The sequence below is a fragment of the Ictidomys tridecemlineatus genome, chromosome X (genome assembly GCF_052094955.1).
Source record: "Ictidomys tridecemlineatus isolate mIctTri1 chromosome X, mIctTri1.hap1, whole genome shotgun sequence".
Classification (NCBI taxonomy): Eukaryota; Metazoa; Chordata; class Mammalia; order Rodentia; family Sciuridae; genus Ictidomys; species Ictidomys tridecemlineatus.
Genome location: NC_135493.1, coordinates 82,726,162 through 82,753,289, shown reverse-complemented (window position 1 = coordinate 82,753,289; position 27,128 = coordinate 82,726,162). Strand labels below are relative to the sequence as shown.

Here is a 27,128-nt window from a genome sequence, read left to right as displayed (position 1 = left end):
GGGAGAAGTGTATATTACCCCTTTTTAAATAAACACTGCTTTACATATATGTATTTTTTAAAAGATGCATCATTAGGTTGTGTACTTGAATACTTTTGATTTGCTTATGTAGGCACTAACAGCTATAAATTGTCCTCTTAGAATGACCCTTATACTGCCCTAGAGATTCTGATATGTTGTATCTCTATTCTTAAATTATTCTAAGAATTTTTTTTATCATCTCACCTGATTTCTTCTATCACACATTCATCATTCAAAAGTTTTCAATCTCCATGTGTTTTATAGCTTCTATATTTTTTATTGGTGTTGATTTCTTGATGTGGCTGCATCGTTGTAGTATGCTGATTTTTAGTCTTTGGGATATATGCTGAGCAGTGGGATAACTGGGTCAAATGGCAGTTCTATTCCAAGTTTTCTGAGGAATCTCCATATTGCTTTCCAGAGTGGTTGCACCAATTTTCAGCCCCACCAATAATTCATGAGTGTACCTTTTTCTTCACATCCTCACCAACATTTATTTTACTTGTATTCTTGGGGGAATGGGGTACAAGGGATTAAATTCAGGGGTACTCGACAACTGAGCCACATCCCCAGTCCTACTTTGTATTTTATTTAGAGACAGAGTCTCACTGAGTTGCTTAGCACCTTGTTTTTGCTGAGGCTGACTTTGAACTTTTGATCCTCCTGCCTCAACCTCCCAAGCCTCTGGGATTACAGGCATGTGCCGCCACACCCAGAAACTGGTATTCTTTTTTTTAAAGAGAGAGAGAAGAGAGGGAGAGAGAGAGAGAGAGAGAGAGAGAGAGAGAGAGAGAGAGAGAGAGAGAGAATTTTTTAATATTTATTTTTCAGTTTTCGGTGGACACAGCATCTTTATTTTTTTTTTTTTTTATGTGGTGCTGAGGATCGAACACAGCACCCTGTGCATGCCAGGTGAGCACGTAACCGCTTGAGCCACATCCCCAGCCCAACTGGTATTCTTGATAATTGCTATTCAGAGTGTAATGAAATCTCAGTGTAGTTTTAATTTGCATTTTTCTAATTGCTAGAGATGATGAACTTTTTTTCATATATTTTGTGACCATTCATATTTCTTCTGTAAATTGTCTGTTTGGTTTCTTATCACATTTATTGATTGGGTTGTTTATTTTTTAGGTGTTAAGTTTTGTGAGTTTTTTATGTATTCTGGAGATTAATGCTCTATCTGAGGTACAGGTGGTAAAGGTTTTCTCCCATTCTGTAGGCTTTCTCTTCACATTCTTGATTGTTTCATTTGCTGTGAAGATTTTCAGTTTGATACCATTTCATTTATTGATTGTTGATTTTACTTCTTGTGCTTTGGGAGTCTTATTGAGTAATTTGATTCCTAAGCCAACATGATGGAGAGTTGGGCTTCCTTTTTCTTCTAGTAGATGCAGGGTCCCTGGTCTAATGCTTACGTACTTGATCCACTTTGAGTTGTGTTTTACACAGGGTTAGAGATAAGGGTCTAATTTCATTTTGTTACATATGAATAACGGCACTTTTCAAACACAAGTTCACTGTGAAACTTCTATACCAGCTAAGTTTAAACTGTCTTCTGCCTTTTACAGGGGTTTGTCTTCTGTTTCTCTCTTTTTTCCTTAATGCTGACAATAACTTTGAAGTGACACAGCATGGCTGCCTAAGTGACCTCATTGCCAGCACTACATTGGCTCCAATAGATTCCTTTCCCCTGTTTCCAACACCAGATTTACTGAGTCTCTGTGAGTCTTGAACTGTTTAGTATTCATTTATACTGAATTTCCTCAGACACAAGCCTCCTTAAAAAGAAGTATTCCTGGGTTGGCGTTGTAGCTTAGTGGTACAGCACTTGCCTGACACATGTGAGGCACTGGATTCAATCCTCAGCACCAAATAAAAGTAATAATAATAATAATAATAATAAAGGTATTGTGTCCATCTATACCTGAAAATGAAAAAAAAAAGCAGTATTCCTGATTGTTTCAATTCTAAACAGCACAGCAGCTGGGAATTGCCGCCTTCATCTACTTTGCCAATTTTCCTCCTCAAATTAATATTTGTTATTCTTCATGATTGCCATTCTAACTGGAGAAAAATGAAATCTGAATGCACTTTTGATTTACTTCTCTGATTGCTAAAGATTTTGAGCTTTTAAAATATGTATTAGCCATTTTTATTTCTTTTTTGAGAAATGTCTGTTTAGTACATTGGTCCATTTATTGACTGAGTTATGTTTACTTTTGTTAATTTTTTAATTATTTATATATTCTGCAAATTAGTCCTCTGTCAGAAGAGTAGTTGGCGAAGATTTTTTTCTCATTTATAGGCTCTCTCTTCATGCCATTAGTTATTTCTTTTGTTGTGCAGAAGCTTTTGAATTTGATGCCATCCCATTTATTAATTGTTGGTTTTGTTTTACCTCCTGAGACTTAGTGGGCATATAGAGGAAGTCAATGCGTACACTTATATGAGGAGGTTTTGACTCTGCTTTCTTCTAGCATTTGCAAATTTTCTGGTCTAATTTCTAGTTCTTTAATTCACTATGAATTGACCTCTGCACAGGTTAAGAGATGGAGATGTAATTTTATTAATCTACATATGAATATCTAGTTTTCCCAGTACAATTTGTTTGAAAAGCTGAATTTTCCCCAATAGCTTTTATTGTCACCTTTATCAAGGATTAGATGCCTGTATTTGTGTTGTTTAGTCTCTGTGTGTTCTATACTATTGCATTGGTCTACCTGAGTGTTTCTATGACATTATCATGCTGTTTTGTCATTATATTTATGTAGCATAATTTGAATTAGGAATTTCGATGCCTCCAGCATTGCTCTTATTGTTCAAAATTGCTTTGGTTCTTCTGGATATTTTACTATTTCATATGAATTTTAGGACACTAGAACTGTTTTTTATAGTTCTAGGAAGAATTTTATTGATATTTTAATGGAAATTACATTAAATCTGTATATCACTTTTGGTGATATGACCATTTTGACTAATATTTTATGTAGAGAAAATCTTATGTATACAATATTTCATACATGTTTTTTACATAGAAAATATTCAAGAATCAATTAAAAAAACTTAGAACTTATAAGCAAAGAAGCAGGGTACAAAATCAACATTGGTATCTTTCACATACACCAATAATAAATTTGATGAGAAAGTAATTAGGGATGCCATTCAATCCCACAAATACACACACACACACACACACACACACACACACACACATAATTGGTGGCAAACACAACCAAGATGGTGAAAGACCTCTATAATGCAAATTGCAAAATAATAAAGAAAGAATGTGGGGCTGGGGATGTGGCTGAAGCAGTAGCGCACTCACCTGGCATGCGTGAGGCCTGGGTTCGATCTTCAGCACCACATACAAACAAAGATGTTATGTCCGCCGAAAACTAAAAAATAAATATTAAAATTCTCTCTCTCTCTCTCTCCCTCTCTCTCTCTCTCTCTCTCTCTCTCTCTCTCTCTCTCTCTTTTAAAAAAAGAAAAATGTGGAAAAAAAAACACTAGAAGATGGGAGAATTCCCTTGGTCATGGATTCGGATATAGTTGTTAAGATATTAAGATGTTAAGATATTGTTAAGATGAACATGCTACTAAAAGTAATTTACAGATTCAATGCAATCCCCACAAAAATGCCAATGACATTCCAACAGAACTGGAAACATTCTAAAATTCACATGTAAGAACAGAAGACCTTGAGTTTCTAAAGTAATCCTAAGCAAAAAGGGGCAGTACTTCAGGTTTTGCAGAAACCCTTACATACTATTAGGGTAATGGAAATCAGTACAACCACTATAGATAACAGTATAGAGTTTTCTCAAAATATTAAAAATACAACTACTTTATGATCCAGCTATTACCACACCTGAATATTTCTCTGAAGAAAATGAAGTTAGTTTACAAAAAATAAAAACCCTGCATATCCATGTTTATTGTGTCACTATTTACAATAGCCAAGATATGATATGGAATCACACCAAGTGCCCATCAACAGATGCATGGCTAAATAAAATATGCTATGTATATACAAGAGAGCATTATTCATTCATAAATAAAAATAAAATTATGTCATTTCAGGAAAATGGATGGAACTAGAAAGCTTATTTTTAAGCAAAATAAGCCAGACACAGAAAGACAAGTATTGCCATATTTTCTCTCATATATTAAAACTGAAAAGGAAAAAAGATGAATTAAAGTGGAAGAGCCTATTGGAGAAGGAGGAGAGAACTGGTGGACCAGGGTTGAAGATATGAGAGCAAGAGAGAGTGGAAGCGAGGTTAGACAAGATCAAAGCATGACACATGGAAGTATGGTGATAACCCATTAATTGGAAAATTATTTTGTGTTGATAATTATGATAATAAAAATAAAATAAATGTGGTGAAATATCTATTTTAAGTTGTTTTGTATTTCTCACGTGGTTAATGATATTGAGCATTTTCATATGTTTGTATTTCTTTTGAAAAATGTCTATTCAGATTATCAGCCCATTTTGAAATTGGGTTATTTTTCTGTTATTGAGAATTTTGGTTTTGGGTGGATTTTTTGTTGTTGTTTTGCTTTGTTTTCTTTGTTTGTTTTTTACTTCCTTATATGTTCTGGACACTAATCTTCTGTTAAATGAATTATTTTTGAATATTTTTATTCTGCATGTTGTCATTTCACTTTCTTGATTTTTTGTTGTTGTTGTACAATAGCTTTCTAGTTTGATACAATAATATTTTCTTTTTTGACATTGACACACTGATTTTAATTTTCATAATAAATCTATTTTTAACTAGTTATTTGTTAAATTCCCTGTTTCTAACATAACAAAAATCTTCCCTAAGTTTTCATCTTGCCATTATCTTTTACATGAAATGTTGTTAATAGACATCTCTGTGATATTTTTCATGGTGATATATAGTTTAGGATGTTCATTCTGCCTTTGTGTTCTGGGTGTTTGAAACAAGAGGCAAGACTTGTATAGTTAGACCAATACAAATAAACAGTGATATTCAAGCCAATGTTTGAAAACTTATATTAAATGATATAAGCTCTTAAAACTGTACTGAGCACATGTTAAATGCCCAATAAATACTAATTACTATTAAATTTATTGTTTTGTGACTTCTGAGTTCCCATATTGTTAACCTATGAGATCAGAATTATCATTTTTATAACCCCAATTCACAGCATAAATCTTAACTATTATTGCTAATTGAATAAAGTAGTTGGAAGATGATGTTGCTACTTTTATTCATTCATTCTTTTAAATTTAGATATAATAGTACTTTCTATTTGGGCTTTTGTTGCCTATGTGTTTGGGGTTTTCTGAATAGGAAAACCATTGCTACCCTGATGTCTTGAAGTGTTTCCTCTAAGTGTTCCTCTAATATTTTTATGTTGTCAGGTCTTACATTGAAGTCTTTGATACATTTTGAGTTGAATTTTTATGGGGTGAAAGATGGGGTCAAGTTTTAATTTTCTGCATACGGACAATTGTTTTCACATAACTATTTATTGAATAGGCTGAACTTTCTTCAATGTATATTTTGATATTTGTTGAAAAGTAAGTTACAGTAGATGTATGGATTATATTATGAGACTCACAATTTGGTTTCATTGGTCCATGTGTCTGGGTCTGTTTTCATACCAGTACTGTGAGGTTTGAGTTATTAGAGCTGAATGGAATGCCTTGAATCAGGTATTGTAATGCTTTCAGCTTTGGTGTTTTTCTATAAGGTTTCCTTGGGTATTGGTGATAATTTATGATTGCATATGAATTTTAGAATTGTTTTCCTAGGTTTGTGAAGAATGTCACTGCTATTTATTTTTTTGTTGATTTTATTATTTTTTAAATACACGACAACAGTGGAATGCATTACAATTCTTATTACACATATAGAGCACAATTTTTTGTATCTCTGTATATAAAGTATGTTCACACCAATTTATGCCATTATACATGTACTTTGTTGGGGTTTTTTTGCATTACAATTCTTAATACACATATATACCACAATTTTTCATATAATCGCATTACATCTGTAAATGGTCCCTATCTATATGGAAAGCCATTGCCTGTTTTGTATCTTCTTGGGTTTCTTCCATCAGTGTTGTTTTAGCCAGCTTTTTTGCCACTAAAGACATGACAAAGACAATTTTAGAAGAGGAAAAGTTTATTTTAGCTCACAGTTCCAGAGGTCTCAGTCCACAGATGGCTGACTCCATTGTTCTGTGTCTGAGATGAGGCAGAACATCATGGCAGAAGGGCATGGAAGAGGAAAGCCATGGCAATCAAGATATAGCAATCAGGAAGCAGAGAGAGAATTTAAGCTCTCTCACCAGAGACAAAAATACATGCCCCAAAGGCACATCCCCTTCAATGACCCACCTCCTCCAGACACAGCCTACCTGCCTAAAGTTACCATTCAGTTAATCCCTACCAGGAAATTAGTGCATTGATTAAAACTATCATAATCCAACCCTTTCACCTCTAAATATTCTTGCATTGTGTCACCCATGCATTTTTGGTCAACACCTAATATCTAAACCATAACATTTACTTTTTAATTTTATTATTTCATTAATACAATATAATTAAACACAATAGTGGGATTCATTATGCCATATTCATACTTGCACATAACATAATTTGACCAACCTCATTCCTCACTACCTTCCCTTTTCCTTCCTCCTCTCTCCCCTGATCCACTTGCTCTACTCCAATATACTCTCTTCTATTGTTGTTGCTGTTATTGTCATTATCATTGTTTTAATTAGTACATTATAATTACGTATATAATTGAGATTCATAGTGGTATATTAATATATAAACAAAGCATGATTTGGTAGATTTTATTCCCCCAGTATTTCCCCACTCCATTCCTTCTCTCTTTTTCTCTCTATCCTCTTCCTCTACTCTATTGGTCTCCCTCATATTTTCATGAGACCTTTTGATTATTCCTTTTCTTTTTTACTTTCTAGATTCTACATATGAAAGAAAACATTAGACCTTTCATTTTCTGGGTCTGGTTATTTCACATATTATGATGTTCTCTAGTTGCATCCATTTAGCAGAAAATGACATAATTTTATTCTTCTGTATATCTGATATACCATATTTTCTTTATCCATTCATTCTTTGATGAGTATGTAGGCTGGTTCCATAACTTGCTTGTGGTGAATTGCACTGCTATAAATACTGGCATGCATTTATCACTGTAGTATGCTGAATTTTAGTCCTTTGGGATACATACTGAGGGGTCAGATATCTGGGTCATATGGTGGTTTCATTTCTAATCTTTGAACAATCTCCATACTGTTCTCCCAAGTGCTTTTACTAATTAACAGTCCCAATAACAACATATGAATGTACTTTTTCTCATATCCTCTTATTACTATTAGTATTCTTGATGGTTGCCATTCTGCCTTGAGTGAGGTTGTTGAACAATTTTTAATATATTTGTTGACCATTTGTACATTTCTTCTTTTGAGAAATGTCTATTTAGATCTTTTCTCCATTTCTTGATTGGATTATTTCCTTTTTGATGTTAAATTTCTTTAGTTCTGTATATACTCTGGATATGAATCCTCTGTCAGAAGCATAGATCACCAAGATTTTCTCCCATTCTGTCGACTCTCCTGTCACACAGTTAATTGTTTCCTTTGCTGCATAGAAGCATTTTAACTTTTGGTCATCCTACTTATTGATTCTTGGTTTTATTTCTTGAGTTTTAGGAGTCTTATTAAGAAAGTTAGTTCATGTGCCAATATGTAGAAGTGGTTTTTTGTGTGATTCCTAGACCTTTGATTAAGTTTGAACTTATTTTGTGTGGGGTGAGAGATGTCGTTTCCTTATTCTATATGTAAATATTCAATTTTTCTAACAATATTTGTTCAAATTTTCTTCATTGTAGTTTTTGGCATCTTTATCAAAGATCAGATGATTGTATCTATTTGGATATGTCTCTGTTTCCTATTCCATTGGCCTTCAAGTCTATTTTATGCCAATCCTTGCTGTTTTTGTTAATATAGCTCTGTAGAAAAATTAAGATGAGGTTTTGGGATGCCTCCAGCATTACTTATATTGCTCAGGATTGTTTTGGATACTCTTGGTCTTATATTCTTCCAAATGAATTTTAGGACATTCTTTTATAATTCTGTAAAAAAATGTCATTGATATTTTGATGGGGATTGCATTAAATCTGTAGATTGGTTTTGATAATATGGTCATTTTAGTATAATTAATTTTGTCTATCAAAGAACATGAGAGATCTTTCTATTGTCTAGTGTCTCCTTCAAATTATTTATTCAGTAGCTTTAATTTTCATTTTAGGGGTCTTTTACCTCTTTGGTAATGTTTGGTGCAAAGTATTTTTTAGTATATTATTAATACAAATTGTTTTTCTAATTGCTTTCTCGCAGATTCATTACTGATGTATAAGAAAGCTATTGATTTATATGAATGTAGACTTTGTATCCTCTTACTTTGCTGAATTTGGTTTATCAGCTCTAGAAGTCTTTTGATGGAGTGTTTTGGACTTTCTGGGTGTAGAATCATGTTATATGCAAACAGACACAGTTTGACTTATTTTTTTTTATTTTTATCCCTTTAATTTTCTTTTCATGCCTGACTCTTATGGCTAGAGTTCCAAGTACTATATTGCACAGGAATGGTAACAGTAGATATCCTTTGTTTGTTCTTGATTTTAGAGGACATGATTTGGGATTTTCTCCTTTCAGTGTAATGTTAGTTTGTGTTTTATATATATATATACATATATATATATATACACATATATATATATACATTTATGATGTTGAGAAAACTTCCATTAATCCCTAGTTTTCTCCAGTGTTTTAACATAAATTGGTGCTAATTTTTTAAAATATTTTTAGTTATAAATGGACACAATACCTTTATTTTATTTGTTTAGTTTTTTATGTTGTGCTGAGGATTAAATCCAGTGCCTCAAATGTGCTAGGCAAGTGCTCTACCACTGAGCCACAGCCCCAGTCCAAGGGTGCTAAATTTTATTGAATGTTTTTTCTCCATCAATTAAAATACTCATGTGATTCTTGTCCTTAATTCTATTTATATGATGAATTAACACCTTTTGATTTGCATATGTTGAACCCACCTTGCATTCCTTGAATGAAACCAACTTGATCATGATGTACAATCTTCTTAGAGTGTTTTTAAATGTAGATTCCTGATATTTTATTCAGAAGTTTTGCATTTAGGTTCATTGAGAATATTGTTCTACAGTTTTCTTATCTTGATGTAATAAATGGTTTTGGTACCCGGATGAGATAGCATGATAGAATGCATTTCACAGAGATTTGGGTCATTGCCCTTTTTTATTTTTTATTTTGAGACAATGTCTTGCTAAATTGTTTAGGGCCTCACTAGGTTTCTCAAACTTGTGATTCTCCTGCCTCCTGCATTGCTGGGATTGCTGGGATTGCAGGTGTGTACCACTGCGCCTGCCCATTTCTCTCTCTTCTTGGTTGGTTTTTCTAAGAGTTTATCAGTCTTAGAAATCAAACTACTCCTCATCATTTTATTGATTTTCTGTATTTTTTATTCTCTGTTTCATTAATTTTGGCTCTGATCTTAATTATTCACCATCTTCTTGTAATTTGGACATTAGTTTGTCCCTGCTTTACTAGGACTGTGAGATGTAATAGTAGATTGTTTATTTATGATCTTTCTACTTTCTTTTTAAAAATTTTTATTCTAATTTGTTATATATGACAGCAAAATGCATTATAATTCATATTACATATATAGAGCACAATGTTTCATATCTCTGCTTGTATACAAAGTATATTTACATCATTCGTATCTTCTTCATACATGTACTTAGAGTAGTGATGTCCATCTCATTCCACCATCTTTTTTTACTCCCTTCCCTCCCCTTCTTTGTGCCCTATCTAGAGTTTCTCTAATCTTCCCATGCTCCCCATTCCAATTCCATTATGAATCAGCCTCCGTATATCAGAGAAAACATTAAGCATTTGTTTTGGGGGGATTGGCTAACTTCACTTATTCCTACTTTCTTAGTGTGGGCATTTAAGATTATAAATTTTCTTCTTAGGAGAGCATTTATAGTGTCTCAGAGATTTTGGTATATTATATCACTATTCTCGTTTGATTCTAGGAAATATATATATATATATATATATATATATATATACAACTAATATACATATATTAGTTGTAGATAGACAAAATACCTTTATTTTATTTTTTTATTTTTATGTGGTACTGAGGATCAAACCTGGTGCCTCACACACACTAGGCAAGTGCTCTACCACTGAGCCACAATCCCAGCCCCTAGGAATTCTCTTTATTTCTTCTCTCATTTCCTCCATGATCCATTCCCCATTCAAAAGAATATCTTTCAATCTTCATATATTTATGTATTTTCTTTAATATTTTCTGCCATTTATTTCTTTTTTAATTTGCTTTATTTGTTCTTTCTAGATACCATGACAACGGGATGTATATATATATACACACATACCTTATTCTAATTAGGATCTCATTCTTGTGATTGACATGATGTGAAGTAACACTGGTCATTTATTAACATATGAACATAGGAAAGTTATGTCTGCTTCATTCTACTGTCTTTCTTATTCCTATCTCTTCTCCCTTCCTTCATTCCCCTTTGTCTAATCCACTGATGTCAGTTCTTTCTTAAGTGTTTGATAGAATTCTTGAGTGAAAACATTCGATTCTAAGCTTTTCTTTCCACAAAGATATTCTACTATTATTTCATCATGTCATTTTTTTAATGATTTTCTCAGGTTTATATAGCTTTCCGGTTTAACTTGATAGGATATATGTGTCCACAAACACATCCATATCATCTAGGTTTTCCAGTTTGTTAGTATATGGTTGTTCCTTTGTTTCTCTCTGGTATCTGTAATAATATATTCTTTTTCATCTTTTATTTATTTTTGTCTTCTCACATCTTTCTTTTTTTTGGGGGGGGGTGCCAGGGATTGAACCCACGGGCACTTGGCCACTGAGCCACATCTCCAGCCTTATTTTGTATTTTGGTGACAGGGTCCCACTGAGTTGCTTAGTGCCTTGCTGTTGCTGAGTCTGGCTTTGAACACACAATCCTCCTTCCTCAGCCTCATGAGTTCCTGGGATTACAGGCGTGTTCCACCACACCCAGCTTACTTCTTTCTTGACTCATTTAAATGTTGGTCAATTTTGTCTATCTTTCAGAAATAAAACAACTCACATCATTGATGTTTGTGGGTTTTTTGTCTCTATTTTTGTGTCTTTTCCCTCTGTGTTCTTTATTTCTTTTCTCCTAGTAATTTTGGTTGATTTTTTCTTCTTTTTCAAGGTTCTTGAGATGCTTAAATTTTTTGTTTGATATATTTCTATTATTTTATGTAGATCTTTATTGCCACAAATTTTCATCTTATAGCTACTTTTACTACATACTGTAAATTTGAATATGTTATATTTTCATCTTAATTTTTAATGAATTTCCTAATTTTCCTTTTAGTTGCTTTAGTGACTGTTCAATAACTTATTGTTTATTCTTTATATAATTCCTAAAGTTTTATCTGTTGTTGATTATTAGTTTTACTCCATTTGTGGTTTTAAAAAATATAATAAATTTTTACTGTTTTTTATTTTATTGGTTACTCTTTTATTAGTTATACATGATAGTAGAATCCATTTTGATATGATTATACAAGCATGGGTATATCATTCTAATTAGGACTGCATTCTTCTGGGTGGGCATGATAGTGAGATTCATTTAGGTATTTTCATATGTGTACATAAGAAAATTATGTGAGATTTATTTCTTTGAAATTTGTTTTGTGACCCAATATATGATCTACTTTAGAGAATGTTTCATTTCCTGATGAGAAGAATATATAATATGTAGCTATTTGATGAAATCTTCTGTAGTATTTTTAGGTTCATTTGGTCTGTAATATAGTTTAACTCTTATATCTCTTTGTTAATATTTTCTCTGAATCATCTTCCCATTGATGAAAGTGGGAAACTGAGGCTTCCCACTATTGTTTTAGAATTTATCTCTGTTACAGATGTAATAATGTTTGTTTTAAAAAATTGTGTGTTTAAGCTTTATGTGTTGTGTTAGTCACTTTCTTTCTGACACTGTGACAAATACCTGAGATAATCAACTTAAAGGAGAAAAATTTTTGTTGCTCACAGTTTTGCAGGTTTCAATCAATGTTTGGTTGTCTTGTTGCTTTGGAGTTTTTGACAAAGCAGAATATCATGGCAGGAGCTTGTGATGAGGCAATTTCTCACTTCAAGGCAATCAAAAAGTGAAAGAGAGAGAGGAGGGGGGGGCTTGAGCCAAATATTCCCTTTTAAGGAATATGAACCCAGTGATCAAACTTCTTTTCACTAAACTACATATCCTAAAGATTCCACCACCTCCCCCATTTTGCCACAAATTGTTAACCAGACCTTTAATAAATGGGCATTCTCTGGGGCTGGGTTGTGGCTCAGTGGTAGAGCACTTGCCTAGCATGTGTGAGGCACTGGGTCTGACTCTCAGCACCACATATAAATAAATAAACAAAGGTCCATTGACAACTAAAATATTTAAAAGAAATGGGCATTCTGGGGACAGTTCCACATCATAATCAGTGTTTATATATTTATATTCATTATAACTTCTTGTCAATCAATACATAGTAGAGTTCTTTGTCTTTTTACATTTCTCTTTAGGTATAGTTTACTTGATAAGTTACAGCTATTTCTGCTCACTTTTGATTTCTGTTTTTGGTTTCAGAATGCAGAAAAGAAAAAATTATAAAGATTTTAAGAATTACAGACTCCGGGCTGGAGTTGTGGCTCGGTGGTAAAGAGCTTGCCTCACATGTTCAGGGCCCTGGGTTCAGTCACCAGCACCTCATAAAAATAAATAAATAAAATAAAGATATTGTGTCCAACTACAACTAAAAAGATATTTTTTTAAAAAAAAAAAAGGAATTACAGACTCCAACATTGAGTAGATAGGAAGTTTGAGCAGAGGTTTAAATACAACATAATGAACAGCATGACTCAAAATAGGACCTGCACTTCCCGCCAGAGCTGGTGATTGCTAGGAAGGAGAACCATCTTAAAACCATTATCCAGGCTTTCTGAATGGAGGATCAAAACTCTTTGCATCTGCATCTAATTAAGCTGACTGGGTTCCTTTACTTGTGGTGGCCCAGTGTGCAATGGCTGCAAACAGCAATCTCCTTGGTAGTGTATGCAGCCTGTTGCTCATATGGGTTGCCCTAAGGACCTTGGAGACAGCACTTTGAGTATATGTTCATATTTCTGATCTCATGATGTCCCCCATCTAGACTTCAAATAGGTATGAGGGGTGCCTTTGGGAAACCCCAGAGAACAGGGGTTTCAGGGTTCAAGTTGGCCAAGTCATCATGTCCATTCGCACCAAGCTGCAGAACAAGGAACATATGATTGAGGCCCTATGCAGGGCCAAGTTCAAGTTCCCTGGCTGCCAGAAGATCCACATCTCAAAGAAGTGGGGCTTTACTTTACCAAATTTAATGCTGGCAAATTTGAAGACATGGTGGCTGAGAAGTGGCTCATTCTTGATGGCTGTGGGGTCAAATATATCCTCAGTTGTGGTCCTCTGGACAAGTGGCAAGCCCTGCATTCATGAAGGCTTCCATTGTGCTGTTCCCTTCTTAATCACCCACACACCAATAAATCCTGTATTGTTAAAAAGAAGAAGAAGAAAAGAAAAATCTTTGCAGTTTTCTGTCTTCTCTCTTTTTTATTTTATCCTCTTTTTAACCTCCCCCAAGACCCAATGACCTCCTTTTCATCTTTTTTCATTTGCTTGGCTTGTGTTCAGACCAAAACATCCCAGATTCAGGACTGAGCTATGGCATGAACCCACTGAGTACTCTAGAATGCAAGACTAATAGCAGGCCCCTTGAAACTGGTGGTTTAGAGCTATGCAGGCCCTTGCATGCCAACTACAGTCTAGTACAATTTAAAGGATAAGGGTCAGAGAGATAGCTACTATTAATCCCAAGTTTACAGATGCATATACACCCTCTGCACTCAAGGCAAGTTGTAGTGTGGGACTTTCAGAATCAACTGCCAATGCAGAGAAGGCCAGGACACTTGCTTCTCCACTGCATAGTTAGTATAGGGGCCTTTTATACCCTTCCCAACTGTACCCAAAAAGTTCAGAGCATCCACTGAGGCCCCAGAGAATCAGCAGATGGGGCAATCAGTGCTACTGTTGCTGTCCTGGAGAAAGGGAAAGATAATTACTATTAATTACTATTAATCCTGGAGGCATGGCTACACACAAACCCACTTCACTCAATGTGATTAATTACATGGGTCTTTCAGGGCCTCCTGATCCCCACACCCCCAGAAAAAAAGTTGAGTACCAGCTGAAGTTGTGGGGATTCCAAAGATTGGGCCCATCCCAAATGCCCCAGAGAAGGACAGGTTAATATATTTGCAGTTAACCTCAAGGACACAGCATTTTACAATGCCCATCCCAAATGCCCCAGAGAAGGACAGGTTAATATATTTGCAGTTAACCTCAAGGACACAGCATTTTACACAGAGCACAATGTTTCTCTCCCAGTCAGGGAAAACATAGGCAACAGGGCTGAAGAAATTTAGGTAATTCCACCAAACCATCCTAAAATTTTTTAGGCATCCAGGAATGTCATTAAAACATGGAAACCACACAAGATGGTGCCAGAGGTGGGCAGGTGAGGTTGGCATGGATAGGTACAAGAACCTGAGAGTTAAAGAAGAATATGAAGAAGACAGATCTATACAGGTCAAGAGCTAAGTATACTGCTGAGAAGGCTAGTGTGTTTTTTTGCTACCCTCATGTCCAGAATCTCTCAGAGATTATGCAATCAAGGCTTTAGTATCTACTATTCCTCCCAATATCTGGCATAATTCAAAGTAAGAATGTTCACTAAGAATTCCCTTCATCTCAGATATATCAGCAAGGAGTAACTTTAAATTCTTTATATATATATATATATATATAATATATATATATATATATATATATATATATTTAGTTTTCGGCAGACACAACATCTTTGTTTTGTTTTTTGTTTTTTGTTTTTTTTGTATGTGGTGCTGAGGATCAAACCTGGGCTGCACGCATGCCAGGTTAGCGCACTACCGCTTGAGCCACATCCCCAGCCCCAGCCCATTTCTAAACTGTGAGTGGAAGAAAATATTCTGATATATTTTTTCAGAGTTTTTAGAATGTAGTTTTTCTCAAATATTTACATTTATAGATGGTAATCAACTCTCCTCAAAATGATGTAAGAGGTTTTCAAAACATAGTAAATATATTAAGTGATTTCTTTCACACAGTTATACCCCTTGTTCAGGACACATAATGCAGTAAAAGCAGCCTATAAAAGAGTACTCCAGACAACAGAAGAATAAAGGTCATTCCAGAAGATGGGCAGATCTCAATATAGAAGTATAGGAAAAATAACAACTGATCTGCACCAAGGCACATTATAACAAAAATATCTAGCATACAGAATAAGGATAGAATTTTAAAGGCCACAAGTGAAAAGTATCAGATTACATATAGAGGAAACCAACTTGGATCTCAGCTGATTTCTCAACCCAGACACTCAAAGCTAGGAGGTCCTGAAATCATATATATCAAGCTCTGAAAGAAAATGAATGCCAACCAAGAATTCTATATCCAGAAAAATTAAGCTTCAGATCAGAAGATGAAATAAAAACCTTCCATGATAAACAAGAGTTAAAATAATCCACAAGTAGAAAGCCTATACAGAACATTCTCAGTAAAATATTCTATGAGGATGAGATGGGGAAAAAAGTGAAAACCAGCAAAGAGAGAAAATACACTAAAAGAAAAGTCAATCAAAGGAGAAACTAAGTCAAATTAAAAATAGGAAACCAAAATGCATGGGACTACAAATTAATCTCAGTAATAACCCTGAATGTTAATGGCCTAAACTCATTAATCAAAAGACATACTCTGGCAGATTGGATCAAAAAACAAGACCCAACAATATGCTGTTTCCAAGAGACTTACCTCATAGACAAAGAAATTCACTGACTGAAGATGAAAGGATGGGGAAAAAAAAACATATTACTCACATGGATCAAGTAAACAAGCAGGGGTTTCCTCATATCAGATAAAATGGACTTTAAGCCAAAGTTAAAAAGAAAGGAAAAAGAATAACATATACTGCTTACAGGAAAAATACATCAACAAGACATAACAATCATAAACACTCATGCCCCAAACAATGGAGCATCTATGCACATCAAAAAAACCCTTCCAATTTCAAGAACTAAATAGACCACAACACAATAATATTGGCTGATTTTTAACACACTACTCTCACTACTGGGTAGATCCTCCAAGCAAACTAAAAAAAGAAACTATAGAACTAAATAATACAATTAATAATTTAGACTTAATGGACATATATAGAATATTTCATTCATCAATAATTCAACACACCTTCTTCTCAGCAGCAAACAAATCCTTCCCTAGAATAGGCCATATCATATGCCACAAAGCAACTCTTAGCAAATACAGAGAGAAAGAGAGAGAAAGAGAGAGAGAGAGAGAGAGAGAGAGAGAGAGAGAGAGAGATACTACCCTGCATTCTATCATATTATAATGGAATAAAATTAGAAGTCAATGATAAAACAACAAATAGAAGATACTTTAACACCTGTAAACTAAATAATATGATATTGAATGATGAGTGAATAGCAGAAGAAATCAGGGAGAAAATTTAAAAAATACTTAGAGGTAAATGAGAACACTGATGCAACATACCAAAATCTCTGGGACACTATAAACACAATGCTAAGAGGAAAGTTTACTGCACTGAGCTCATTCATTAAAAGAATAGAAAGTCAATGAATAAATGACCGGACATTACATTTCTAATCCCTAGAAAAGAAAAATCAATACCAAAAGCAGCAGATGACAAGAATTAATTAAAATCAGAGCTGAAATTTAAAAAAATTCAAAAAAGTTTGTTATGTGAAAAGAATAAATAAAATTGATTAAAAACTTAGCCATGGTGACAAAAAGAGAGAAAAAACTAAAATTATGAAAAACAGTAACAAAAAGAAATATTATAATGGATATTATTGAAATACAGAAGATAATCAGAAACTATTTTTGAAAACTTATACTCCAATAAAATAGAAAATCTTGAAGACATCAACAAACTTCTAAAGATGTGTGACCTACCCAAACTGAATAAAAAGGACATACATAATTTTAAACAGATCAATTTTAAACAATGAAATAGAGGATGCCAAAAAAATCCTACCAATCAAAATAAGCCCAGAATCATATGGATTCTTATCCAAGTTCTATAAGACCATCAAAGAAGAATTAACACCAATACTCTTCAAATTATTCCATGAAATAGAAAAAGAGGGAACCCTTCCAAACTCATTCTATGAGGCTAATAGCACCCTGATACCAAAATCAGACAAAGACATATCAAGGAAAGAAAACTTCAAACTAGTAACCCTGATAAACAGATGCAAAAATTCTCAATAAAATTCTGGAAAATTGCAATCAAAAACATATTAAACGTGGTACACCATGATCAAGTGCAGTTCATCACAGGGATGTAAGGTTGTTGGTTCAACATAGGGAAATCAATAATTGTAATTGATCACATCAATAGACTTAAAGACAAGAATCATATGATCATCTCTATAGATGAAAAAAAGCATTTGACAAAATATAGCATCTCATCATGTTCAAAACACTAGAAAAACTAGGGATAATAGGAACATACTTCAATATTGTAAAAGCTATAAACACTAAACCCAAGGCCAACATCATTATAAATGGAGAAAAATTGAAAACGTTCCTTCTAAAAACAAGATAATGCCCTCTTTCAACACTTCTATTCAATATCATCCTTGAAACTCTAGCCAGAGCAATTAGACATAAGAAAGACAATAAAGGGATATGAATAGGAAAATAAGAACTCAAACTACCACTATTTGCCAATGACATGACTGTATCTAGAAGATCAAAAAAAAATCCCACCAGAAAACTTCTAGAACTAATAAATGAATTCAGCAAAGTAGCAGGATATAAAATCAACAAACATATATCAAACATGTTCCTATACATCAATGATGAATCCATTGAAAGAGAAATTAAGAAAAATACCCCACTCACAATAGCCTCAAAAAAATAAAGTATTGGGAATCAGTCTATCAAAAAAAGGTGAATGGTCTCTACAATGAAAACTATGAACACACACCAAAAAAAAAAAAAAAAACTGAAGAAGACCTTAGAAGATGTAACTCTCTCCCATGCTCTTATATAGAAAGAATTAACATTGTCAAAATGGCCATACTATCAAAAGTATTATACACATTTAATTCAATTCTGTTGAAAATCCCAATTACATTCTTTATAGAATTATATAAAGCAATCATAAATTTCATTTGTGAAAAAATAAGAGACCCTGAATAGCCAAATCAATCCTTACCAAGAAGAGTGAAGGCATTGCAATACCATACCTTAACTTATACTACAAAGCCATTGTAATAAAAACAGCATGGTATTGGCACTAAAGCAGACATGCAGACAAATGATACAGAAGACACATAGAAAGACCTACATAAATACAGCTATCTCATACTAGACAAAAGTACCAAAAAATGTACATTGGAGAAAATATATCCTCTTCAACAAATGGTGTTGGGAAAACTGGAAATCCATATGTAGCAAATGAAATCAAACTTTTATCTCTCACCCTGCATGTAAATGTAACTCAGCTAAAAGTGGATCAAATACTTAGGCACTAAACAGAAACCCTGCACCTAATAGAAGGAAAAGTTGGCCCAGATCATGTTGGCTTAGGACCTGACTTCTTTTTTTTTTTAAGAGAGAGAGAGAAAGAAAAATTTTTAATATTTATTTTTCAGTTTTTGGTGGACGCACATCTTTATTTTATTTTATATGGTGCTGAGGATCGAACCCAGTGCCCCGCGCATGTCAGGCAAGCACGTTACCACTTGAGCCACATCCCCAGCCCAGGACCTGACTTCTTTAACAAGACTCCTAAAGCACAAAAAGTAAAATCAAGAATCAATAAATGGGATGGATTCAAGCTAAAAAGTTTCTTCTCAGCAAAGAAAACAATCAATCACATGATGAGAGAGCCTACAGAATGGGGGAAAAAATCTTTACCACATGCACCTCAGATAAAGCACTAATCTCCAGGATATATATAAAGAACTCAGAAAATTTAACACTGAAAACCAAGTAACCCAATCAATAAATGAGCAAAGGAAATGAACAGACACTTCATAGAAGAAGAAATACAATCAATCAACAAACATATAAAAAAAAATGTTCACCATCTCTAGCAATTAGAGAAATGCAAATCAAAACTAAGATTTCATCTCACTCCAACCAGAATGGCAATTTTCAAGAATACAAGCAATAGGGGCTGGGGATGTGGCTCAAGCGGTAGTGTGCTCGCCTGGCATGCATGCGGCCTGGGTTCGATCCTCCAGCACCACATACAAACAAAGATGTTGTGTTCACCAATAACTAAAAAATAAATAAATATTTTTTTAAAAAAAGAATACAAGCAATAAAAAGTGTTGGCGAGGATGTGGGGGAGAAGTACACTCATTTGCAGCTGGTGGAACCGCAAATTGATGCAACCACTCTGGAAAGCATTATGTAGATACCTTAGAAATCTTGGAATAAATCCACCATTTGACACAGCTATCCCACTCCTCAGTCTATACCCAAAAGACTTAAAATCAGCATACTACAATGCCACAGCCTCATCAATGTTTATAACAGCTCAATTCACAATAGCTAAACTATGGAACCAACCTAGGTGTCCTTCAAAAGATGAATGGATAAAGAAAATGTGGTATATATACGATAAAATATTACTCAGCCTTAAGGAAGAATGAAATTATAGCATTTGCATGTAAATGGATGGAACTAGAGAATACCATGCTAAGTGAAATAAGCCAATCTTCAAAAACCAAAAGCCAAATATTTTCTCTGATAAGCGGATACTGATCCATAGTATTATGGGGGGATAGGGAAGAAAGAAGGAAATTTGGTTGGTGTAGAGGGGAGTGAGGGGAGGGTTGTAGTTGTGGAGACGGTAGAAAGAGATAGACATTATTACCTTATATACATGTATGATTACACTACTGAAGTGACTGCATCATTTAGAGCCAGAGAAATGAGAAGTTGTACTCCACTGATATACAATATGTCAAAATGCATTCTACTGTCATGTATAACTAACTAGAACAAATAAATAAATAAATAAATTATGAAGAAAATAGAAGGTCATAATATTTGTGGAGAGATACTTCTTTTAAAGCAACAAAATTTCAGATGAGGACAAGTTCTTTATGCACTTAAGAAAAACATATTGTTCATTTCCTCTACTTGCATGACCAATAAGTACAGCTACAACCTGTTTTAACACCATAAAACTTAGGCACAAAGGTGAACCTCTGGCATGTGCAACAAAAAAAAAAAAAGTTTTTTTTAAAAAAGCTGTAGTCATGATAAAATAGACTCATTAAAGACATAAACTCAATTAGCCTTTAAAAAAAAGCATCAATAAATAGGATGGATTCAAACTAAAAAGCAAAGGAAACAACAATGGAATATTACTCAGCCATAAAGAAGAATTAAATAATGGCATTGGCCCATAAATGGACATAACTGGAGACAATCATGTTAAGTGAAATAAGCCAGTCCCCACAAACCAAAAGTTGAATGTTCTTTCTGATATATGGATGCTAACACACAATGGGGCAGGGAAGAATAGAAGTTCATTGGATTAGAAAAAGGGGACAGAAGAGAAGGGAATGGGGGAAGGGAATAGAAAGGACAGAAGAGTGAATTGCACATTACTTTCTTATGTTCATATATGAATACACCACCCCTGAAACTCCACATAATGTACAACCACAAAAATGGGATCCTAATGAGAATACGTTATACTCCATGTATGTATGTATAATATATATATTATTATCTCATAATATACTCTACTGTCATGTATGTCTAAAAAATACAAATAAAAACTAAAAAATAAAAAATAAATAATATAATATAATGTAATATAATAGATGAATCACCTCACATGCACAAGGCCCTGGGTTCCATACCCCGCACCAAAAAGAAAAAAGATATAAGATGGAGAAAATGAGTTAAAATTTCCTCTAAGCCAAAATGCTCAGATTTGAGTGAAAGTGATATAAGTGAAAGTGGATTAATTGTAGACTACGCTAATATAATCTCTCCTGTTCTTATAAGGTTGGAATCTACCAAGTATAGGGTATAATGAGATGGGTTACACCCTGTTAAAATTCTTATCAGCTTTCACCAAATGAGTTAAGGTGGAATATAGGCTGTGCAAGACATTTCTCACCCAACAAATTAAGGTGGAATGCATGCATTGGGATTACATATTCTTTCTAGAGGCTTTAAGTCTGTGTACCTGGGGGCATGGCAAATGTTGGAGCCCCAAACAGCCCTTCTTGCTGACCACCTTTGGCAGAATGTAGACTATGCTGGGTCTATGTTAGTTCTTGAGGCTTTTTTAGTCTGCACATCTAGGGGTGTGGCCAATTTGGGGGCCAAAGTAAGCCCTTCTCAGACTGAGTTTTGACAGGATGTGGACTGTACCAGATGAGCACATATTCACTTTGGAGGTTCTTATTATGTGTGCTCAGGGGTATGTCAGGTATCAAAGCTGCAGCAGACCCCTGGATGTTTCTGAGGTGGGCAGAACACCTATCTGTGCTGGAGGATAGGTTATGGAAACTGAATAATCTACTATCCTTGATCCTTACACCTTCAGCCCTTACAGGAAACCACACCTGAATTGTGTTGCTTCAAGTCAGAGAGGGCAGATCTTCCAGAGGGCAGTGCCCTTCATTCCACTCCCCATTACAGCCTGCATAGAACTTCAGCATAGAACTACCTGTGGTTCTACCCTACAGCATAGAACTCTCTGTGGTTTTATTTCAAAGACATTCTCCCATTGTCTGCCCAGTGAATGTGTCAAGGGTGTCCACAGAGACCCTGTTATGTGATTGTGCCAGGTTTTCTGATCCCTAGACCATCATAGTCTCAGAAAATAAGATCTTTCTCAGGATGTTTTCTGACTACTGCACTCTAAGAGTTTGGTGAAAGATTCAGTGAATTTCTTCTCTAAAACTAGTTTGTTGTGCAAGTTTAAGTTATTTTTTGGAGTGCAGCCTTGTATGCCATGCTGTGAGTCTTTCTCTTTTACATTTACTCCCTCAGAGGGGAGAATCCTCTGCCCCTGCCCAATGTGCTGGGTGCCAGGTGCTGAGGTACTCTGCTTCACTTGTTATTCTGCCTCATCTCTGGATTTTACCATATTTTGTTTTCTCTGCTGTCAATTTCCAGTGCTCACCCATAGCTACTTACCTCCATGTGTAGTTAAACATTTATTTATTTAGTTTTATCCCATAAAGGAGCAAGCTAGTGTTGGGTTCCTCTGCCATCTTGCCTAGAATCCATGATACTTCTTTAAAGCAACTACTTTGAATTCTTCATTAGGCAGCTTATATATCTCCATTTCCTTGGGTCTGGCTTCTGAGTAATTATTGTGCTTTTGGTAGTGTTATATATCCTTGGTTTTTTCATGTTTCTTATTGCCTATCACTGATGACTTGCACATTTGAATTAAGGACTTACTCTAGTCCTTTCGGACTTCCTTTGATTGGGCAGGCCATCTGTCACAATACAGTGGTGAGCGTGAATTGAGCATGAAGCCTCCCTTCACTGGAATGGACTTCAACAAGGGTGAGATTTTCAAGGATGAGCTGGAACTCGAGTATAATGAGTGTAGATTTGGAGCTTGTATCCACAGGAGGCAGCATCAAGACTGGGTCTAGATAGGCTGACCAGCTGCTAAGGCAAGCATTGAGCTTGAGTCTACAGGGGCAGACCAGGCACTCTGACACCAGAGTTAACTGAATGGGGTTGGAGCCTGAGTATACAGGAGCTAGCCTGGTGGGTGGGTTGACTTATAACTTAAAGTTACAGGGGCAGGTCTATATCTTGGATCCACAGTGGCTGGCATGGAGCTTGGGTCTGCAAAGTTGTTTCTGGAACAAAACAACTGGAGTCTAGCACTGGAATCTACGGGGATAGGCCTGGATTCTGGTCTCCTGCAGGAGGTTTGGACCCTGTGCTCCCTGGAGTCAAGTTCAACTAAGACTGACCTAGAACTTGGGGTCAGTCTGATGCTGTGGCCATTGTGTTCATATTGTCTGGTCTGGAGCCTAGGATTGCAAGCGCAGGTCTGAATCAAAGAGCCACTGGGACTGACCTGTCAATATTTATTTCACAACATCTGCTTTAACCACTTATTGAACAAATTATAGAATTATTTTATATTTTAATATATGAGCCATAATAATATGGAATTTTCAGATTTACTAGATACTTAGAAAAATGCATTTATTTTTATTGTAATTCAGATGATAATGTTATCTCTTCTACATCCCTGTAAGAATCATTACACTAGAATATAATACAAAATATACCTATAAATCTCTAAGGAAATTCTCTAGCAATTCATGAAATTTATTAAGATCTTCTTAAAGTTTTTATTTTTTAAATGTAGATTGACACAATACCTTCATTTTATTTTTTTATTTTTATGTGGTTCTGAGGATTGAATCCAGTGCCTCTCACGTGTTAGGCAAACACTCTACCATTGAGCCACAACCCAGCCCTTATTAAGATCTTCACTAACCGGGCTTGGTTGCACATGCCTATAATCCCAGTGGCTCAGGAGGCTGAAGCAGAAGGATTGTGAGTTCAAAGCCAGCCTCAGCAAAATTGAGGCACTAAGCAACTCAGTGAGACCCTATCTCTAAATAAAATACAAAATAGGACTGGGGATGTGGCTCAGTGGTCTAGTGCCACTGAGTTCAATCCCTGGTACCCCTACCCCATCCCCCCAAGAAAAGATCTTCACTAAATTTTTCTCAATATCCTTGTATTTTTTCACCATAATTTTTTATAAATGTTTTAATTAGGATAACCTATGTAATACTGAGCATTTTAGAAGGAAAGTAGAATATTAGAAAAGCAAATGAACCATCTTAACCAAGGATTTATATAACATGATACAAGCACCCTAGAAAAATTGGCAGTAAATTGAAGAAAATGTACTGGGAACTTCATTCTTTTTAAGATTTTAGGCATGTCTCCCTTCATTGATATATTCACAGTACAGTGAAGAAAAGTAGTCATTTGTAGGAAAAAGGCCAAATTTTTCCAATAATTTTGGTATTATATTTGGACTTATGAAATATTTACTTAAAATTCACAACTTACTAGATAATAGTCACATATCTCTAACAGCAATGAGAGACAAAATTTATAAGGACCTTGTGAAATTTTAAAGTATACAGTAAGGACTGGGTGTCAACAAAAGAAAGCACAGGTTGGTTACTGCAAGACAATATCATAGGTGTTATCTGCTTTGATGAGTTCACATGGCCCAGGCTTCAATCTGAAAAGTCTACAACCTGATCTTACATATGTCCTAGAATTCATCCAAATTCAGGAAGTGAAATCATACTTATTACATCCTACGACTGAAATATTTTTAAACAATGCAAAAGTACAATTTATTAATTTGTAATAACAAGTGCAATTATCATGCAGGACAGATATATCATTAAGCAAGCAACATCCCACTTTCCCTTTTAAACAAGTTATATGAGAAGCAAAGTTTTAGAAGAGCTCTTGAAAAAGAGCTTGATAAAGATTTTGATTCAATGAAAATCACAGAATGCTAATAACCTGAATCTTTCTTGATATCTGATATTATATTTGACTGCAAAATGAAAATTTATCTTTTAGGTGGATCATTGGTTGCTACCACCCTAAGCATATTTTTAGCAGAAAATAGTGCAATGTTTCACTTTTGTGGTTCTTGCTTTACATCATTGATCAATCAGCCCCAATATTTGCCCATGACCATTTTACACATTCTTATGTTCTTTAAAAAAATTATACTTATTTAAACAAATAAAAAATGAGTGCAGTCAAGCTATGTATAACCTAAATAATATATATAAATGTCCTATTGCTGTGGAGAAGAAAAAAAAAGTCCTATTGCCACCAAACTTTTAACATTCCTTGGTCCTCCTCTATGTCCAAGATTAAAACATAGGTATCAGGGGCTGGGGTTCTGGCTCAGTGATCCAGTGATTGCCTAGTATGTGTGAGGCCCTGGATTTGATTCTCAGCACTGCATATAAATAAATAAAATAAAGATCCGTTTACAACTAAAAATTATTTTTAAAACGTAAGTACCAGTTCTTTCTAGATAATTTTCAATGTATTTGAATGTAGACATATACAGTACTTACAATAACATAAAGTTTTAGACTTAGAATATGACTTAGAATATGTAATAGAAATTATATCATCAAAACCTTCTTCTCTACAATTTTACTTTACCCACATGAGAAGGTCTTAATGACTTTTCTTTATCAATATTGATTTACTAAAATACTTCAACTACCTCATAATATTACATTGTACATCAGCATAATTTATAGGATTAATCTTGTGTTGAAGTCATTTACCATGATTGCAAATTTATTAAAAACAATGAAGTTATTAATAAGTGGTAGCATTTACATAAGCTCCACAAGTGTAATATAAGTCAAAATACACGAACATTACATTTAGAATGCTGTTAAAACACATTAAAATTTTACACTTTCATGGAGAGCACATAATTCACACTATATTTATAAATAATAGATATTCTGGAGACATTTGACTGTTGCAAATATGATGAGAAAGGAGTGAAGTAAACAAAATTGATCATTACAGGCCATGTATATTTTGTACTCTATGAAGTGTATGTTCTATAATCTTTTATAATTTTTATGCTACTAGATTTGATAACAAAGCTATAATGTCACATAAATAATAAATAGCATTGGACCACATAGTACTGCAAAAGAACTTTTTTAATGTGTTTTTAAAATGACTCCAAAAAAGGAAATAATAATTGAACACATGAAAATAATTTTAAATATAAAAATATTGAGTTTATTCAGTCTTCAAAAAAGCCTATATAGGTATAAACCAATAATCCCCAAAGACACACCACACAAAAAATAACTAAAAAAGACAAAAACAACAGTCTATGAGAAAAAGAAATATGTTTCAATTTATTGGTAAAACACTCATTTCTATCATAAGAAGGCAAAGACATACAGTAAATATTGATAAATCAGCCAAGTAAAATAATTCTCAACACAGTAAAAAGATTAACTATCTTCCCCAAATAAAGTGCAGGATATAATAAAAAATGTAAGTTGTGCTACACTGTGATTGAGGGAAATGGGACAAAGAACAAAAATATATTAATGTCAAAATTAATCTTAATTTATATAAGTAAAAAGAACAAATAAAAAGAAAAACCTGCACAAATAAAAAATAAAATAAAATGCTTAGCATATTTTATGTGTTCAATGATACTTAGATGTTCTTACTTTTTATTCATACCATGAGGTTCATGGTTCCTCGTGGTCATAGCAAATCTATTCCTAGCCACAAGATCTTCCCAAATCTCTTATTATTCAAGGCTGTTGTTTAAATTTTAAAAACTTATGTAATTATTTACCTTGATATTCAACTTTCATGCTGGCTGTACTTTTTATTCACTTTGTATAAGTATCTTACATTGTCTCTGAGCTCACAGAATGAGACCCCTTTCTCCTCTTGGTATCTAATGATGGACAAACTCTCCCCACCTGTGCTCCACTGTTCTGTACTATACAAGAAGCCTTTGGCTGGACTCTTTTCATGGTTTGCAAGTGAGGTGCTCCCGAAAATCTCATGTGTGAGACAGTGGAAGAAGGTTTAGAGATGAAATTATTAGGTTACGAGAGCCTTAACCCAGTCAGTGAATTCATCCTCTGATAGGGATTGAATGATATCTGAAGTCAGGTAGAGTGTGGCTGAAGGAGGTAGTTCATTGGGGCT

The 27,128-nt window shown here is 34.3% G+C and overlaps 1 protein-coding gene and 1 non-coding gene across 2 annotated transcripts in view; one reads left to right on the top strand and one right to left on the bottom strand.

Moving 5' to 3' along the window:
- Window positions 1–27,128, bottom strand: part of LOC101955168 (spindlin-2) — a 65,403-nt gene that overhangs the window by 14,617 nt on the left and 23,658 nt on the right. Inside the window, exon 3 of the mRNA XM_040281554.2 lies at window positions 13,583–13,756. The gene's annotated coding sequence lies outside the window, so the exon portion shown is untranslated. The remainder of the gene's footprint in view (window positions 1–13,582; window positions 13,757–27,128) is intronic.
- LOC120891005 (small nucleolar RNA SNORA70) lies at window positions 13,202–13,335 on the top strand. Its single transcript, XR_005735447.1, has one exon. It is a non-coding gene; the product is annotated as a small nucleolar RNA SNORA70 (small nucleolar RNA).